The following is an 18,904-nucleotide window of genomic DNA, read 5'->3' as shown; positions in this document are numbered from 1 at the left end:
GCAGAAGCCTCAAAAGTCAATTGTATGTTTGTTCACAGGCAACAGCTAGCATAAAGTATGTTCACCTACTTTGATCCTTTGCTCAGATATTACCTTCTCAGCAAGGTCTACACTGAAATGCCAGTCTTCTTTGCTTTGCTTTCTCTCTCTCTTTTGCACTCACTAACCCTAGTAGTCTATATCACATACATGTTAGTTTTGTGTTCTGTCTCCTCTGCTAGAATATTAATATCAAGAAGGCTGACACCTTTGTTTATCACTTATACTTCCAAGAGCCCACACACTACCAGAGATATTAAAAGCACTGAGTATAATTTTTGACTGAATGAAATGAATAATGCTCTGTGATGATTAATTTTATGTCAACATGAATAGGCCATGGTGCCCAGTTGTTTGGACAAACACTAGTCTAGATGTTGCTATAAAGATATTTACATGTGATTAACATTTAATCAATTGACCTTAAACTAAACAAATTAACCTCCATAATATGGATGTACTTCATCCAATCCGTTGAAGGCCTTATAAGCAAACTATGGTTTCCTGAAGAAGGATTCAGCTTCAACACTGTAAATAGACCTTGCTGGCATTACCAGCCTTTTAACTGACCTGTGGATTGTGGACTTCCTAGCCTGCCTAATCCTACCAGCCAGTTTCTCAAAACCAATCTTTCTCTCTCTCCCTCTAGTGGCACAGTGGTTAAGCACTCATCTCCTAACCAAATGGTTGGCAATTTGAACTCACCATCAACTCAGTAGGAAAAAAAATGTGGTAGTCCATTCCATAAAGATTACAGTGTTGGAAACTCTATGGGGCAGTCTAGTTGAAATCAACTCGACTACCAATGAGCTTATTTACATATATTCGAGAATATACATATATGGCCCTGGGTGGTACAAACAGTTTCCTTTCAGCTACTGACCTAAAGGTTGATAATTCTAACCCACCCAACAGTGCTGTGGAAGAAACACCTGGCAATCGGCTTCCATAAAGATTACATCCAAGAAAACCATATGGAGCAGTTCTAGTCTATAACACATGGCGTCACCATAGGTCTCAATCAATTGATGGCAAAAGGTTTAGCTCCCATAACCATGTGGGCCAATTCCCTCTCTCCTTTTAGCTGCGCTCACCATAAGAGTTGCTTAAAATGACCAAACCTGCAGTTGCTGGAACAAAAGGCTCAAAAATCTGTTCTCTCTTTTTTTTTTTTCCTCTTTCTACAGGTTCAGTTTCACTAGAGAAACTTGAATAAGACATGTCGTGTGATTCTGTTTACAAAAAGATGCAATTTGTGTCTGAATCGTTAAATGGGGACAGGAAATCGAAATAAATGTAGCAGTCATCAGCATATACAGGTGAATTTAGCCTGTCCAGAGGGGCAGTCACTATTTCTGCTGAGAAACAGCCAGTCCCCTGGAGTTTTATGAGCAGGATGTGGGCCTGATCATAAATTCCTCTAAGAGGTTCTTCCTCACAGACTCAATGTCATCCAGCTTGCTGGATTCTCCTGGAAATCCTTTTTTGCTTTTACTCTGCTCTGTCCCTGATGAGTTTGGGAACCTTATTAATTCCCTCAGAGGAAGTCGTCTCTTCTGATCTGATTGAGCAATTCACAGATTAGTTAGGGTGTTCCCATCCTCTTAGACTGGGGAGCCCTTATATCCAAGGCCAGAGTCAGAATCCAGAAACACAGGCTGGAATTTTAAGAGTCCACAAAGATCAACCCCAGCAGATAAGATTTCTCCAAGCACCAAGTGTTTAGCAATTTTCCTGTGTGGTTCTACTTTGTTATTTCCCCTCAGAAGGTATCCAGTCAAGACAAAACTAGGATTATCTGGCTAATCGCAGGATAACCTGCTGCTGAAAATGAACATATCTTTAAAGGTTTGGCAGTACAATAACCCTAACTTACAACATAGAATTTCTTTGAAAAATAATATATGAATAAAACATAAGAAGGATTTTCAGCAGATTAAGATTTTCTTTATGTGAACCAATTTGTGATTATTAATTCTAAATACAATTTAATTTATTAAAGCTAACTCACTAGTGTCTCGGATTTACTATCTGAAGATCTACACCCGCATATACTATAAACCCCATACTGGCTAATTATATGCAAATATATTTTGCCCACAGGAGCCAAATTTCTTTTAATATTATACTAATGGTATATTATTGCATCAAACTGTAAAAATCAGAGGTTTTGTTAAGAAAATATTTTTCTACCAAGCTGTCTCTTGAGAGCACCCTTAATCTCATTATTCCTGGGACTGTAGATGAGGGGATTCAACATGGGATCACCACCATGTAGAACACAGACACCACCTTGTTCTGGTCAGTTGAGTAGCTGGACTTGGGCATCACATAAATGAATGTAATGGTCCCATAGTACAGAGTGACCGCAATGAGGTGGGAGGTGCAGGTAGAGAAGGCCTTGTGGCGGCCCTCAGTGGAGCGCATCTTCACGATGGTGATGAGGATGTAGATGTAGGCGATGGCTATGACAAACACTGTGACCACAATGATGGAGCCAGCAGAAAATGAGGGGACCACTGCAGGGATACTGACATCAGAACAGGAAAGCTTAACTAAAGGAACAAAGTCACAGAAAAAATGATTGACCTGATTTGGTCCACAGAAGAATAAAGAAAAGAAGGAAATTGTAAAGGAGGAAGCATTGACAAAACTACCTACATAAGCCACAGAGAATAACTGCTCATGCACTTGCATGGACATTTTTAGTTGAATAAAGCAGTGGGTTACAGATTGCTGCAAAGCTATCATAGGCCATGGTAGCCAGAAGAAAGCACTCAACTGTCCCAAAGAAAGCACGTGATCCAAGTTGGATCGCACATCCAAGATAGGAGATTTTATTTGTCTCCACCAGGAAGTTTACAAGCATATTGGGTGTGACAGATGATGAAAAGCCTATGTCAGTCAAAGCCAAGTGGCTCAGAAAAAAATACATAGGATGATGGAGCTGAGGAGAGATTCTGATCAGAATGATTGTGCTGAGATTGCCAGATATGGTCACCAGATAGATGCATAAGATGACCATGAAGAGGGTGACCCGAAGGGTAGGATCTTCTGTTAAGCCCATTAAGATGAACTCTGTCACTGCAGTGTAGTTCCCATCCACAAGGGAATCCGTGAGACAATGTAGCTGGTATCAAAAAAGCTCTGTGATGAAAAAATTCTGTTAAATAAGTTATAAATTTCATGGCTCCAATTTCATTAACACACATATGGAAAGTCATTATAAATAAAGATATCGTTCAAGTGTCATTGCATATTAACATGTAATGATAAATATATATTTGTCTTCGCATGTTGATACACAATTATATATATATACATTTACTGTTTTTGGCAAAAACACCAGAAAATTCAACATATGATGATTTTCCTTGTTATATTATATTTTTCAAAAGTGCATTTAAGGTGGTTTTAAAGCTAAAGAATTAAAAAAAAGAAACTGATTAGAACAACTAAAGGAATGGTGAGTGTAATACTACGCAAAATACAGGTTTCGTAATGAAACCTTCAGAAAAAGCTGTCATTCATTGCAATCTTCTTAAATGATAAGAATAGGGCTTAGAATTATATATACATATCCAAAACCAAAACAACCCCGTTGCTATTGAGTCGACTCTGACTCATAGCGACCCTATAGGACAGAGTAGGCCTGCCCCATTCCGTTTCCAAGGAGCGGGTGGTTGATTTGAACTGCTAACCTTTAGGTTACAGGTGTAGCTATTAACCACTAAACCACAAGACATAGTTCCTTTTTATTTTCTATAAAATCGTAGTAAGTGCTGTCATTATTTTGTAAATGAGGAAACCAAGTTAAAGAGATTATGTAGCTTGCACAAGGTTACATGGCAACACGTAATTGCCAGGAAGTCTGACATTTCTTTAGTAACTATGCTATAAATGAAGTTAAATACTTTCCTTAGTGTCCAATGCACTCGCCAATAGGTGGATATTAGATTATCCTTGAAGTGTTTTGACAGCTAATACATGAGAGAGGAGACTAGTTAGTTATAAATTTTACAAGGTCTATGGCTCCACTATAGAGCCCTGGTGGTGCAGTGGTTAAGAGCTAGGCTGCTGGCCAAAAGGCTGGCAGTTCTAATTCACCAAGTGCTTCTTGGTAATCTTATGGGGCAGTTCTACCCATCCTATAGGGTGGCTATGAGTTAGAATTGACTCGACAGCAATGGGTTTGATTTTTGATTTATTGGTTAAATGAGATATTCTAAAAAGAATAGAAATGCAATTGCTTTTGAAAATAGTACCAAATTAGGGGTGAATGGAGTCACCTTTTGTAAATTTATTCAATTTGTAAATATTTGTAATTAATATGGTATTGTTTTATCAAGTACAGGTAGGCCCCTGGCTTTGACTCACTTCCATTGTGAGAATCTCAGTGTTAATCAGTTCCAATGCAAGTCAAATGCTTCATTTTTTTTTTTTTGTAGTTTTCATAGCTTTCTATACAGCAGTGTTTTGAACAGTAAATCATATCATTGAATGTCTTTGAGTGAACATTTGAGCATGATAACATCAGCTAATTATGCGCTGCATCATTGTATGTAGTACATATCACTAATGGTAAGATACAAAAGAAACTTAGAAACAAAAACAGATATGGATGGTCCTAAGCGTGGTTCATCCATAACTTAACTTGTGGACTACTCTAGTTTGAAATATCAGTCTAATTACTATGCAAAACACTCTATGGTTGATAATCAGGACATTAGTCAAGTGCATTTATTCAAGCAAATAAAATAATTTTCTGTTCTAATAATGTTTTCTAATTGGAGCCTTGTAGAATAAAATTATACTGTTCTTAACATAATACAGATATGCATTGGTCCATGATATGGTCTGTGAAATAGGATGTTAGGTGATTTGTTCATTAGCATAATTAGCGTAACACCATGTTAAAAACCTTTTGGGAGCCAGCTTCCAGTCGTCCTTGTCACTGCTATTGCCAATACTTCTAGTGCTGGAGCTGCAGGCAGAGGCGAGTGGAACAGGTGGTGGTAGGAGCAGAGTCACAGGAGGTAAGGAAGTCAGGTGGGAGAGGGCAGAGTGGGCCCAGCCGGATGGTCTGCCAGGCTGAACTGCAGGAGTACCCACGGCCCCCGCAGCCCCAGCCTCAGCCACCGCCTGAGAAAACCCAAGAGCCGGTGCCCAGAGCCGAGTCCTCTGACTCACCTGCCTATATCCCACTGGTTGTCCAGTGCTAAAGGGGTCTGGGTTTAGGGTCTTTAAAACGATTTTAAAAAAGCAAACACACTAGTTGCGGGCAAGTCAATTCCAACTCGCAGTGACCTATAGGGCAGAGTAGAACTGCCCTATAGGGTTTCCAAGGAGCAGATAGTGGATTTGAACTACTGATGTTTTGGTTAGTAGCCAGCTCTTAACCAATATGCCACCAGAGCTCCATTAAAACCATTAGGGGCAAATACACAAAAGGAGAGCTGCTTTCCATTAAAAAAGAACTTCATGAGACCATGGACTATATGCTGTGCAATGTTGTAAGCCACGCATGCCTGTGTACAGCTGAATAAAGTGTAACCCAAAAATTTTTAAATTTTATTGAGGATCACCCCCCTAGTGACTATGTTGGCTCACAACTTCAAATATTCCAGCTTTACATTCTGAACTTGTCCACTGTTAAAAGCATTCAGACTCATAAGCAAAGTAAGTTTTTCTGCCAAGCTATTTACTAACAATAAATACCCAACGCATCTTGGAATCCACTCCACGGCACTGGTTTTTTTGTTTTTGTTTTTGAACTGGGTAAATATCTTGTTTAGATGGTGTTGAATAATCGTATAAATTTCTGCTCATATGGAATCCTGGTAACTTGGATTATCCCTTTTTATTCACATGAAACTGATTGTGAAAACAGAGTAAATCAGCCAGAGATTCTTACTGGCTGGTTGATTGGTTGATTACGTGTGCCGTTTGCCGTCCTTGACCTGTGAGTACAGACAGCCTTAGAGAGTAATGTCTCTGAGATGGTAAATGAAAATCAATTTTCAGATTCATTAAAAAAAAAAAAAAGAAGAAATTCTTACCTCTTGGAATGAGAACTCAGTCATCTTTAGTAACAAACAGTTCTAAAGGCACCGTGGTTACATGGATTATCATTTACTATTGTTTGCCTTTGGGGATAAATCTCTGAAGACTCTGGAGACCCAGATGTGAATTCCGAAGCCCCACGGAGCGTTATCACAGTCTGGAGGGCACATTGAGCAGCTGCCGGCCACACAGAACCAGAACTAAACCCACTGCCGCCCAGGGTTTTCTGACTCATAACGACCCTGTAGGACAGGGTGGAACTTCCCCACAGAGTTTCCAAGGAGCACCTGGCGGGTTCAAACTCCTGACCCTTTGGTTAGCAGCCATAGCGCTTAACTGCGCCACCAGGCTTTCCGCCCAGGATTCTGTAAATTCTCAAGTGCTCAGTTTATTCTTTTGTTTCTCCATAGATGTTCATGCACAGTTCTATAACTTTCATTTAATAATTATTGAGGAATATAGTGTAAATTGTCTTAGGGACTCTATGAGTTGGAATCGAATCTATGGCAACTGGTTTGCTTTTGGTTTTCTACCTAAATGTTGCTTCCAAGTTCACTTTGGTATTTCTGATTAAGTGCTACTCAGCACTGAACTACAGATATAATAAGGTAGTCTTAGCTTTATCCATTCTGTGTTGTTCACTGATAAATATTTTTTACTGGTATTTACAAGAGAAGTTATTAAGTACCTTGGGGAATATAAGATGGAACTTTATGTAAAGTTGAATTTTAAACAAGAATTATTAAGACTTGTACAATAATTATTACAGCAAAAGTTAGAAAATACACATCTTGAAAATTGTATGTTAGAGAGCTAAAGTATAAAAAGAGGCTTGGAGGAATTCCAGACAAGAAATATTCTTTCACTCACTGTCAATTCCTCAGTGGGTTCCCTCCTGAGGAGTAATTTACAGTATAGAGAGGATAGTCGTGGTAAACATGTGCTGTCAATCTGAAGACAAAAATCTTACCCTAATTCTCTTAGTAATTCTAATTTTAGAAACTCTTATCTCTCTCTCTCAGAAGAATGAGTGAAGTAGGGTTTTCCTCCAACAAAATAAGAACCAGCATAGAGCTTATTTTGTGCCAAGAACTATGCTTAAAATTTTACATAAATTTAATAGTCACAATTACAATAATTTTGTGAGGTTACCTGCTTTTATTATGCTTATTTTTCACATGAGAAAATGGAGAATGAGGAGTTTAAGCAACTTGTGCTAATGGGTGAAATACAATTATGTTTGATGTTAATACAACACAGGAATTTGAAATTAGGGAATAGTCACCTTCTGTAAATGTATTCAATATTTGTAGTTAAAATACTGTTTTATGAAGGAGTGTGTAATATCAATAGAATCACCATACAAAACACCATAAGACTAATATTCAAGATGTAATTAAAGTGCAATTATCCAAACAAATCAAATCATTTTCTACTGTAACAATGTTTTCTAATTGGAGTATTGTAGAATGAAATAACATTCATTTTGGCATAGTATACAGCTGCATAAAGTATAGCCTCACAAATTAAGAAGTTTAGCCAGGATCACCCAGCTAGTGGCCAGGTTGACCCTCATTAGCAAATTTTCTGGCTTTTTATTCTGGGCTTTGTCCATTGTGTCTTGTTGATTGTGATCCTAGAGCACTCAGACCCATAAATAAAGTAAATCTTTCTGCAAAGATGTTTAAAATAATAAATCCGCAAAGAATCTAGATGCTAATGAATTAGTTAGCATTGTGGCGAATGTCGTGTATAGCTAGTTTTAAAGATTATGTGAATTTATGGAATGATGGGTGGATAAATCAGGAGTCCTGGTATTTTGAATTAAGCTCATTTTTTCACACTAATCTGACTAGAATCTTAAAGAATTCAATCAAAGTTACTTGCTAGCTGATGGCCTGATTACATCTGCCTGGTTCCCCAACTATGGCTTCTGAGTACAGACACAATTATAGAGAGCAAAGTGTTCTCAATGGTGAATTATAGTCAATACTTCAGATTCACTCATAGATGCTGAAATCTTACCTCTTGAAATAATTCGTTCATCTTTCAGTGAAAAATCCAAAGTCACTGTGTTTATGTAGCAGCCATGCTATCATTCTATTATTGTTTGCCTTTGGGGATAAAGCTCTTTGAAGATTCAAATGTGAATTCAAAGCACCAAAGATCATTATCACATCCTCCAGTGGAAATTGAACAGTTCAAATCCCACAAACATGACTAGTCTTAAGGGTTCTGTCAATTCTCAAATGGCCTGTTTATTAACTTATTTTCGTTTCTATGTAGGTGTTGGTACACTTTCATTTGACAATTATTGGGATATCATAAAATAAATTTCTCATAACTAAATGTTAGTTTTTAATTTACTTTGATATTTCATTTTAAGGAATACTTAAGTTCATATATAAAAGGTAACGTTATCTTCATTCATTCAGCTTGTTCATTTTGTAAATATTTCTTAGCAAGAGCAAGAAAGTCTGTTTGACACCTTGGGGAATATGAGGTAGAACACCATGTAAAGCTGAATGTTTAATAACAAAATTATTTAAGATATGTACATATTTTTTTCTAGCAAAATTTATAAAATAAGTACCTTAAAAGTTGTATAGATTGAGAACTAGGAAATAAAAAAGTTATCCATGGTTTAATAAGAGAGTCATTCATACGGCATTGCCTGAAAGGGATGATTACTGGTTTGTGGCTTATGTGACTAGAGAGATGATGGTAGAGGCAAGTATCTTCAACCCAAAGACTCAATATAATTGTGTTCCTAATCCTCAATTTTTAAAGTCCTCCCAGTGCTCCCCTTGGTGGATGTTGGAAAGTGGGTCATAAACACAGTGACCGAGCACTCTCTCCTATACAAATACTAATAAGCCACTAGAAAGCAACTACAACAACAATGACTAATGCTTTTGAGCATCTTTCCATGTGTTTTTAAGTCATCTGAATGTCCTCTTCAGTGATCCTGTGGCTGTCATATCTGATAATCCATCATTAAGAAGTACATCCTATAGCTGTGCTCCCATATTTTGTTGTAAGAATCTTATGGTTTCGTATTTTGGTTCTTCATGTATTTAAAAATTTTTTAAATAGTATTAGGTATGGACTCAAAGTAGAATGGACCTTAATGACGTGGATGGAGTAAAACTTTGGGGACCTTCATTTGCTCAATGTGGCATGACTCAAAATGAGAAGAAACAGCTGCCCCTGTTCCCTGAAAACAGCTGCAAACATCCATTAATAATCAGAAACTGGAATGTACAAAGTATGAATCTAGGAAAACTGGAAATCATTCAAAAATGAACTGGAATACATAAACATTGATATCCTAGGTATTAGTGAGCTGAAATGGACTGGTATTGGCCATTTTGAATCAGACAATCATACAGTCTCCTATGCTGAGAATGACAGCTTGAAGAGGAATGGTATTGCATTCATCGGCAAAAAGAACGTTTCACGATCTGTCCTAAAGTACTATGCTGTCAGTGATAGGATAATATCCATACGCCTACAGGGAAGACCAGTTAATACAACTATTATTGAAATTTACCCACCAACCACTAGGGCCAAAGATGAAGAAATAGAAGATTTTTATCAGCTGCTACAGTCTGATATTGATTGAACATGCAATCAAAATGCATTGATAATTACTGGTGATTGGACTGTGAAAGTTAGAAACAAAGAAGAAGGATCAGTAATTGGAAATATGGTCTTGGTGATAGAAATAATGCTGGAGATGGAATGATAGAATTTTGCAAGACTAGCAACTTCTTCATTGCAAATACCTTCTTTCACCAACATAAACGGCAACTGTACACATGGACCTCGCCAGATGGAACACACAGAAATCAAATTGACTACATCTGTGGAAAGAGATAATGGAAAAGCTCGATATCATCAGTTTGTACAAGGCCAGGGCCAACTGTGGAATAGACCATCAATTGCTCATATGCAAGTTCAAGCTGAAACAAGAAAATCAGAGCAAGTCCACGAGGGCCAAAATATGACCTTAAGTACATCCCACCTGAATTTAGAGACCATCTGAAGAATAAATCTGACATATTGAACACTGGTGACCCAAGACCAGACGAGTTGTAGAATGACATCAAGGACATTATACATGAAGAGAGCAAGAGGTCATTGAAAAGACAGGAAAGAAAGAAAAGACCAAGATGGATGTCAGAGGAGACTCTGAAACTTGCTCTTGAGTGTCCAGCAGCTAAAGCAAAAGGAAGAATTGATGAAGTAAAAGAACTGGACAGAAGATTTCAAACGGCGTCTCAAGACGACAAAGTAAAGTATTATAATGACAGGTGCAAAGAGCTGGAGATGGAAAACCAAAAGGCAAGAACACGCTCGGCGTTTCTCAAGCTGAAAGAACCGAAGAAAAAATTCAAGCCTCAAGTCACAATACTGAAGGATTCTATAGGGAAAATATTAAATGACAGAGGAGGCATCAAAAGAAGATGGAAGGAATACACAGAGTCATTATACCAAAAAGAATTAGTCGATGTTCAACCATTTCAAGAGGCGGCATATGATCAGGAACCGATGGTATTGAAGGAAGAAGTCCAAGCTGCTCTGAGGGCATTGGTGAAAAACCAGGCTCCAGGAGTTGATGGAATATCAATTGAGATGTTTCAGCAAACAGATGCAGCACTGGAGGTGCTCACTCATCCATGCCAAGAAATATGGAAGACAGCTTCCTGGCCAACTGACTAGAAAAGATCCATATTTATGCCTATTCCCAAGAAAGGTGATCCAATCGAATGTGGAAATTATAGAACAATACCATTAATATCACATGCAAGCAAAATTTTGCTGAAGATTATTCAAAAATGGCTGCAGCAGTATATTGACAGGGAACTGCCAGAAATTCAGACCAGTTTCAGAAGAGGACATGGAACTAGGGACATCATTGCTGATGTCAGATGGATCCTGGCTGAAACAGAGAATACCAGAAGGATGTCTACCTGTGTTTTATTGACTATGCAAAGGCATTCGACTTTGTGGATCATAACAAACTCAGTCAAATCATTAAGTCTGGTCTTTTTAGAATTTGGGGTCTGCATCCTACTGCTCTCCTGCTTCCTCAGGGGTTCTCTGTTGTGTTCTTTGTCAGAGCAGTCATCGGTTGTAGCTGGGCACTATCTAGTTCTTCTGGTCTCATGCTGACTTAGTCTCTGGTTTATGTGGCCCTGTTCTGTCTCTTGGGCTCGTAATTACCTTGTGACTTTGGTGTTCTTCATTCTCCTTTGTTCCAGGTGGGTTGAGACCAATTGATGCAACTTAGATGGCCACTTGCTAGCATTTAAGTCCCCAGACACCACTCTCCAAAGTGGAATGCCAAATGTTATCTTAATAGGTTTTATTATGCCAATTAACTTAGATGTCCCCTGATACCATGGTCTCCATACCCCTGTCCCTGCTCTGCTGGTGTTTGAAGCGTTTAGTTTATTCAGGAGACTTCTTTGCTTTTGGTTTAGTCCAGTTGTGCTGACCTCTTCTGTATTGTGTGTTTTCTTTTCCTTCACCTAAAATAGTTCTTATCTACTATCTAATTAGTGAAAACTCATTTCCCTCCATCACTCTCTCCCCCCTGTCGTAACCATTAAGGAATATTTTCTTCTCTGTTTAAACTATTTCTCCAGTTCTTAGAATAGTCATCTTATAGAATATTTGTCCTTTTGCAACTGACTAATTTCACTCAGCATAATTCCTTCCAGATTCTCCATGTTATGAAATGTTTCATGGATTCATCATTGTTCTTCATTGATGCATAATATTCTATTGTGTGAATATACCATAATTTATTTATCCATTGTACCATTAGGGGCACCTTAGTTGCTTCCATGTTTTTACTATTGTAAACAGTGCTGCAGTGAACATGGATGTACATATGTCTGTTTGTGTAAAGGCTCTTGTTTCTCTAGGATAGCTTCCAAGGAGTAGGATTGCTGGATCGTATGGTAGATCTATTTCTAGCCTTTTAAGGAAGCGCCAAATCGATTTCCAAAGTGGTTGTACCATTTGACATTCCCACCAGCAATGTACAAGTGTTCCAGTCTCTCCACAACCTCTCCATCATTTATTGTTTTGTGTTTTTTGGTTTAATGCCAGCCTGGTTGGAGTGAGATGGATTTGCATTTCTCTAGTGGCTAATGATCATGAGCATTTTCCTCATGTATCTGTTCGCCACCTGAATGTCTTCTTTAGTGAAGTGCCTGTTCATATCCTTTGCCCATTTTTTAATTGGGTTATTTGCCTTTTCATAGTTGAGTTTTTGCAGTATCATGTAGATTTTAGAGATCAGGCACTGATCGCAAATGTCATAGCTAAAAGCGTTTTCCCAGTCTGTAGGTAACCTTTTTACTCTTTTGGTGAAGTCTTTGAATGAGCATAGGTGTTTGATTTTAAGGAGCTCCCAGTTATCAAGTTTCTGTTCTGTATTGTTAGCAATGTTTTGTATACTGTTTATGCCATGTATTAGGGCTCCTAGCGTTGTCACTATTTTCTCTTCCATGATCTTTATTGTTTTACATTTTATATTTAGCTCTTTGATCCATTTTGAGTTGGCTTTTATGCATGGTGTAAGGTATGGGTCTTGTTTTATTTTTTTTTCAGATGGATATCCAGTTATGCCAGCACCATTTGTTAAAGAGACAGTCTTTTCCCCATTTAACAGATTTTGGGCCTTTGTCAAATATCAGCTGTTCATATGTGGATGGATTTATGTCTGGATTCTTAATTCAGTTCCATTGGTCTATGTATCTGTTGTTGTACCAGTACCAGGCTGTTTTGACTATTGCGGTTCTAAAATCAGGTAGAGTGAGGCCTCCCACGTTCTTCTTTTTCAGGAATGCTTTACTTATTTGGACCCTCTTTTCCTTGCATATGAAGTTGGTGATTTGTTCCTCCGTCTTATTAAAAAATGTCATTGGAATTTGGATCAGAATTGCATTGTGTCTATAGATTGATTTTGGTAGAATAGACATTTTTATAATGTTAATTCTTCCTATCCATGAGCAAGGTATGCTTTTCCACTTATGTAGGTCTCTTTTGGTTTCTTGCAGTAGCATCTTGTGGTTTTCTTTGTATAGGTCTTTTACATCTCTGGTAAGATTTATTTCTAAGTGTTTTATCTTCTTGGGTGTACTGTAAATAGTATCGATTTGGTGATTTCCTCTTCGATGTTCTTTTTGTTGGTGTAGAGGAATCCAACTGATTTTTTTGTGTTTATGTTGTATTCTGATACCCTGCTGAACTCTGCTATTAGTTTCAGTAGTTTTCTTGAGGATTCGCTAGGGTTTTCTGTGTATAAGATCATGTCATCTGCAAATAGAGATACTTTTACTTCTTTCTTACCAGTCTGGATGCCCTTTATTTCTTTATCTAGCCTATCAGCTCTGGCTAGGACCTCCAGTACAATGTTGAATAAGAGTGGTGATAAAGGGCATCCTTGCCTGGTTCCTGGTCTCTAGCAGAATGCTTTCAACTCTGTCCATTTAAGATGAAGTTGGCTGGTGGCTTTGCATAAATGCCCTTTATTATATTGAGGAATTGTCCTATTTCTATTTTACTGCGAGTTTTTTTATCATGACTGGGTGCTGAACTTTGTCAAATGCCTTTTCTGCATCGTTTGATAAAATCATGTGATTCTTGTGTTTTGTTTTATTTATATGATGGATTACATTAATTGTTTTTCTAATGTTTAACCATCCGTGCGTACCTGGTAAAAATCCCACTTGGTCATGGTGAATTGCTTTTTTCATATGTTGTTGAATTCTATTGGCTAGAATTTTGTTGAGGCTTTTTGCGTCTGAGTTCATAAGGGATATAGGTCTGTAATTTTCTTTCTGGTGTTTATACCCGGTTTTGGTATCAGGGATATGCTGGCTTCATAGAATGAGTTTGGGAGTATTCCATCCTTTTCTATGTTCTGAAATACCTTTAGTAATAGTGGTGTTAATTTTTCTTTGAAAGTTTGGTAGAACTCTGTAGTGAAGCCATCCGAGTGAGGACTTTTTTTGTTATGAGTTTTTGGATTACCTTTTCAATCTCTTCTTTTGTTATGGGTCTATTTATTTGATCTACCTCTGTTTGTGTTAGTTTTTGTAGGTAGTGTGTTTCTAGGAATTCATCCATTTCTTCTAGGTTTTCAAATTTTTTAGCGTACAATTTTTCATGGTAATCTGATATGATTCTTTTAATTTCAGTTGGGTCTGTTGTAATATCACCCATCTTATTTCTTATTCTGGTTATTTGCTTCCTGTCCTGTTTTTCTTTTGTCAGTTTGGCCAAAGGTTTATGAATTTTGTTAATTTTTTCAAAGAACCAGCTTTTGGTCTTGTTAACTCTTTCAATTGTTTTTCTGTTTCCTATTTTATTGAGTTCTGCTCTAATTTTTATTTTTTCCTTTCTTCTAGTGCCTAAAGCTTTCTTTTGTTGCTGTCTTTCCATTTGTTCAAGTTTTAGGGATAATTCTTTGATTTGGGCCCTTTCTTCTTTTTGTATGTGTGCATTTATTGATATGAATTGACCTCTGAATACTGCTTTCACTGTGTCCCAAAGGTTCTGATAGGAAGTGTTTTCATTCTTCAGTATAAATTTGTAATGAATGAAATGATTAATGCCCTGTGATGATTATTTTATGTCATCATGAATATGCTGTGGTGCCCAGTTGTTTGGACAAACACTAGTCTAGTTGTTGCTATAGAGCTATTCACATGTGATTAACATTAAATCAATTAATGTTAAACTAAGCAGATTACCCTCCAAAATGTGGATGTGCTTCATCCAAACTGTTGAAGGCCTTATGAGAAAACTATGGTTTCTTGAAGAAGGATTTGGCTTCAACACTGTAAGTTAACATTGCTGGAATTTTCAGCCTTTTACCTGACATATGGATTTTGGACTTTCTTGGCTGCCTAATCCTGTGAGCTACTTTCTCAAAATCGATCTCTCTCTCGGCACACCGGTTAAGCACTTGGCTACTAACCAAATGTTTGGCATTTGGAACTACCAGCCAGTCAGGAGGAGAAAGATGTGGCAGTCTACTTCCCTAAAGATTACACCATTGGAAACTCTATGTGGCAGTTCAGTTGAAATCAACTTGACCGCCATTTACATATATTCCAGAATATACATACACCTCTGGATGATGCAAATGATTTGCTTTGGGCTGCCAACCTAAGGTTGACAGTTCTAAGCCATCCAACTGTGCTATGGATGAAAGACCTGGCAATCTACTTCCATAAAGAGTATAGCCAAGAAAACCATATGGAGCATTCTAGTCTGTAACACATGGTGTCACCATGAGTCTCGATTGATGGCAACAGGTTTAGCTCCCATAATCATGTAAGCTAGTTCCTCTAGAAAAATCCCTCTCTCTCTTTAGCTGTGCTCACCATGAGATTTCCTTAAAATGACCAAACCTGCAGTTGCTGGAACAGAAGGCTCAAAGGTATGTTCTCTGTTTTTCTCTCTCTACTGGTTCTGTTTTTCTAGAGAAACCTGAATAAGACATGCTGTGTGTTTCTGTTTAGAAAAAGATTGAATTTGTGTCTGAATCACCAAGTTGGGACAGAAGACAGAAATAAATGTAGCAGTCATCTGCATATAGAGATTAATTTAGCCTGTCCAGAGGGGCAGTCACTATTTCAGCTGAGAAACAGTCCCGTCCCGTGGAGTTTTATGAGCAGGATGTGGGCCTGATCATAAAATCCTCCAAGATTTTCTTCCTCACAGACTCAATGTCATCCTGTTTGCTGTATTCTCCTGGAAATCCTTTTTTGCTTTTGTTCTGCTTAGTCACTGATGAGTTTGGGAACTGTATTCATTCCCTCAGAGGAAGTCATCTCTTCTGATCTGATAGAGCAATTCACAGGTTAGTCGGGGTGGGCTCGTCCTCTTAGCCTTTGCGGACCCCTTATATCTAAGGCCAGAGTCAGAACCCAGAATCGCAGGCTGGAATTTTTTTTTTTTTTTAATAACATTTATTGAGCTTCAAGTGAACGTTTACAAATCAAGTCAGTCTGTTACATATAAGGTTACATACATCATACTCCGTACTCCCATTTGCTCTCCCCCTAATGAGTCAGCCCTTCCAGTCTCTCCTTTCGTGACAATTTTGCCAGCTTCCCACTCTCTCTATCCTCCCATCCCCCCACCAGACATGAGATGCCAACACAGTCTCAAGTGTCCACCTGATATAATTAGCTCACTCTTCATCAGCATCTCTCCCCCCGCCACACTGTCTAGTTCCTTTCATGTCTGATGAGTTGTCTTCAGGGATGGTTCCTGTCCTGTGCCAACAGAGGGTCTGGGGACCATGGCCGCCAGGACTCCTCTAGTCTCAGGCAGACGATTAAGTATGGTCTTTTTATGAGAATTTGGGGTCTGCATCCCACTGATCTCCTGCTCCCTCAGGGGTTCTCTGTTGTGCTCCCTGTCAGGGCAGTCATCGATTGTGGCCGGGCACCAACTAGTTCTTCTGGTCTCAGGATGATGTAGGTCTCTGGTTCATGTGGCCCTTTCTGTCTCTTAGTTGTCATGTGACCTTGGTGTTCTTCATTCTCCTTTGCTCCAGGTGGGTTGAGACCAATTGATGCATCTTAGATGGCCGCTTGTTAGCATTTAAGACCCCAGATGCCACATTTCAAAGTGGGATGCAGAATGATTTCATAATAGAATTATTTTGCCAATTGACTTAGAAGTCCCCTTAAACCATGGTCCCCAAACCCCCGCCCTTGCTCCGCTGACCTTTGAAGCATTCGCTTTATCCCGGAAACTTCATTGCTTTTGGTCCAGTCCAATTGAGCTTACCTTCCATGTATGGAGTGTTGTCTTTCCCTTCACCTAAAGCAGTTCTTATCTACTAATTAATCAATAAAAAACCCTCTGCCTCCCTCCCTCACTCTCCCCCTCGTAACCACAAAAGTATGTGTTCTTCTCAGTTTATACTATTTCTCAAGATCTTATAATAGTGGTCTTATACAATATTTGTCCTTTTGCCTCTGACTAATTTCACTCAGCATAATGCCTTCCAGGTTCCTCAATGTTATGAAATGTTTCACAGATTCGTCACTGTTCTTTATTGATGCGTAGTATTCCATTGTGTGAATATACCACAATTTATTTAACCATTCATCCGTAGATGGACACCTTGGTTGCTTCCAGCTTTTTGCTATTGTAAACAGAGCTGCAATAAACATGGGTGTGCATATATCTGTTTGTGTGAAGGCTCTTATTTCTCTAGGGTATATTCTGAGGAGTGGGATTTCTGGGTTGCATGGTAGTTCTATTTCTGTTTAAGATAACGCCAGATAGATTTCCAAAGTGGTTGTACCATTTTACATTCCCACCAGCAGTGTATAAGAGTTCCAGTCTCTCTGCAGCCTCTCCAACATTTATTGTTTTGTGTTTTTTTGATTAATGCCAGCCTTGTTGGAGTGAGATGGAATCTCATAGTAGTTTTAATTTCCATTTCTCTAATGGCTAATGATCAAGAGCATTTTCTCATGTATCTGTTAGCTGCCTGAATATCTTCTTTAGTGAAGTGTGTGTTCATATCCTTTGCCCACTTCTTGATTGGGTTGTTTGTCTTTTTGTGGTTGAGTTTTGACAGAATCATGTAGATTTTAGAGATCAGGCGCTGGTCGGAGATGCCATAGCTGAAAATTCTTTCCCAGTCTGTGGGTGGTCTTTTTACTCTTTTGGTGAAGTCTTTAGATGAGCATAGGTGTTTGATTTTTAGCAGCTCGCAGTTATCTGGTTTCTCTTCGTCATTTTTGGTAATGTTTTGTATTCTGTTTATGCCTTGTATTAGGGCTCCTAGTGTTCTCCCTATTTTTTCTTCCATGATCTTTATCGTTTTAGTCTTTATGTTTAGGTCTTTGATCCACTTGGAGTTAGTTTTTGTGCATGGTGTGAGACATGGGTCCTGTTTCATTCTTTTGCAAATGAATATCCAGTTATGCCAGCACCATTTGTTAAAAAGACTGTCTTTTCCCCAATTAACTGACACTGGTCCTTTGTCAAATATGAGCTGCTCATATGTGGATGGATTTATATCTGGGTTCTCAATTCTGTTCCATTGGTCTATGTGCCTGTTGTTGTACCAGTACCAGGCTGTTTTGACTACTGTGGCTGTATAATAGCTTCTAAAGTCAGGTAGAGTGAGGCCTCCCACTTTCTTCTTCTTTATCAGTAATGCATTGCTTATCTGAGGTTTCTTTCCCTTCCATATGCAATTGGTGATTTGTTTCTCTATCACCTTAAAAAATGACATTGGAATTTGGATCGGAAGTGCATTGTATGTATAGATGGCTTTTGGTAGAATAGACATTTTTACTATGTTAAGTCTTCCTATCCATGAGCAAGGTATGTTTTTCCACTTAAGTAGGTCCTTTTGAATTTCTTGTAGTAGAGCTTTGTAGTTTTCTTTGTATAGGTCTTTTACATCCTTGGTAAGATTTATTCCTAAGTGTTTTATCTTCTTGGGGGCTACTGTGAATGGTATTGATTTGGTTATTTCCTCTTCGGTGTTCTTTTTGTTGATGTAGAGGAATCCAAGTGATTTTTGTATGTTTATTTTATAACCTGAGACTCTGCCAAACTCTTCTATTAGTTTCAGTAGTTTTGTAGAGGATTCCTTAGGGTTTTCTGTGTATAAGATCATGTCATCTGCAAATAGAGATAATTTTACTTCCTCCTTGCCAATCCGGATGCCTATTATTTCTATGTCTAGCCTAATTGCCCTGGCTAGGACTTCTAGCACGATGTTGAATAAGAGCGGTGA

General features: G+C 38.3%; 1 pseudogene; it reads right to left on the bottom strand.

The window, feature by feature from the left end:
* Nucleotides 1-2,212: 2,212 nt before the first annotated feature.
* On the bottom strand, nucleotides 2,213-2,974 carry LOC135231961 (olfactory receptor 5P76-like; annotated as a pseudogene).
* Nucleotides 2,975-18,904: the final 15,930 nt, after the last annotated feature.

This window comes from Loxodonta africana, chromosome 7 (genome assembly GCF_030014295.1).
Source record: "Loxodonta africana isolate mLoxAfr1 chromosome 7, mLoxAfr1.hap2, whole genome shotgun sequence".
NCBI classification, from domain to species: Eukaryota; Metazoa; Chordata; class Mammalia; order Proboscidea; family Elephantidae; genus Loxodonta; species Loxodonta africana.
Note: the sequence above shows the minus strand (reverse complement) of the source record. Positions and strands in the feature narration are given on the sequence as shown.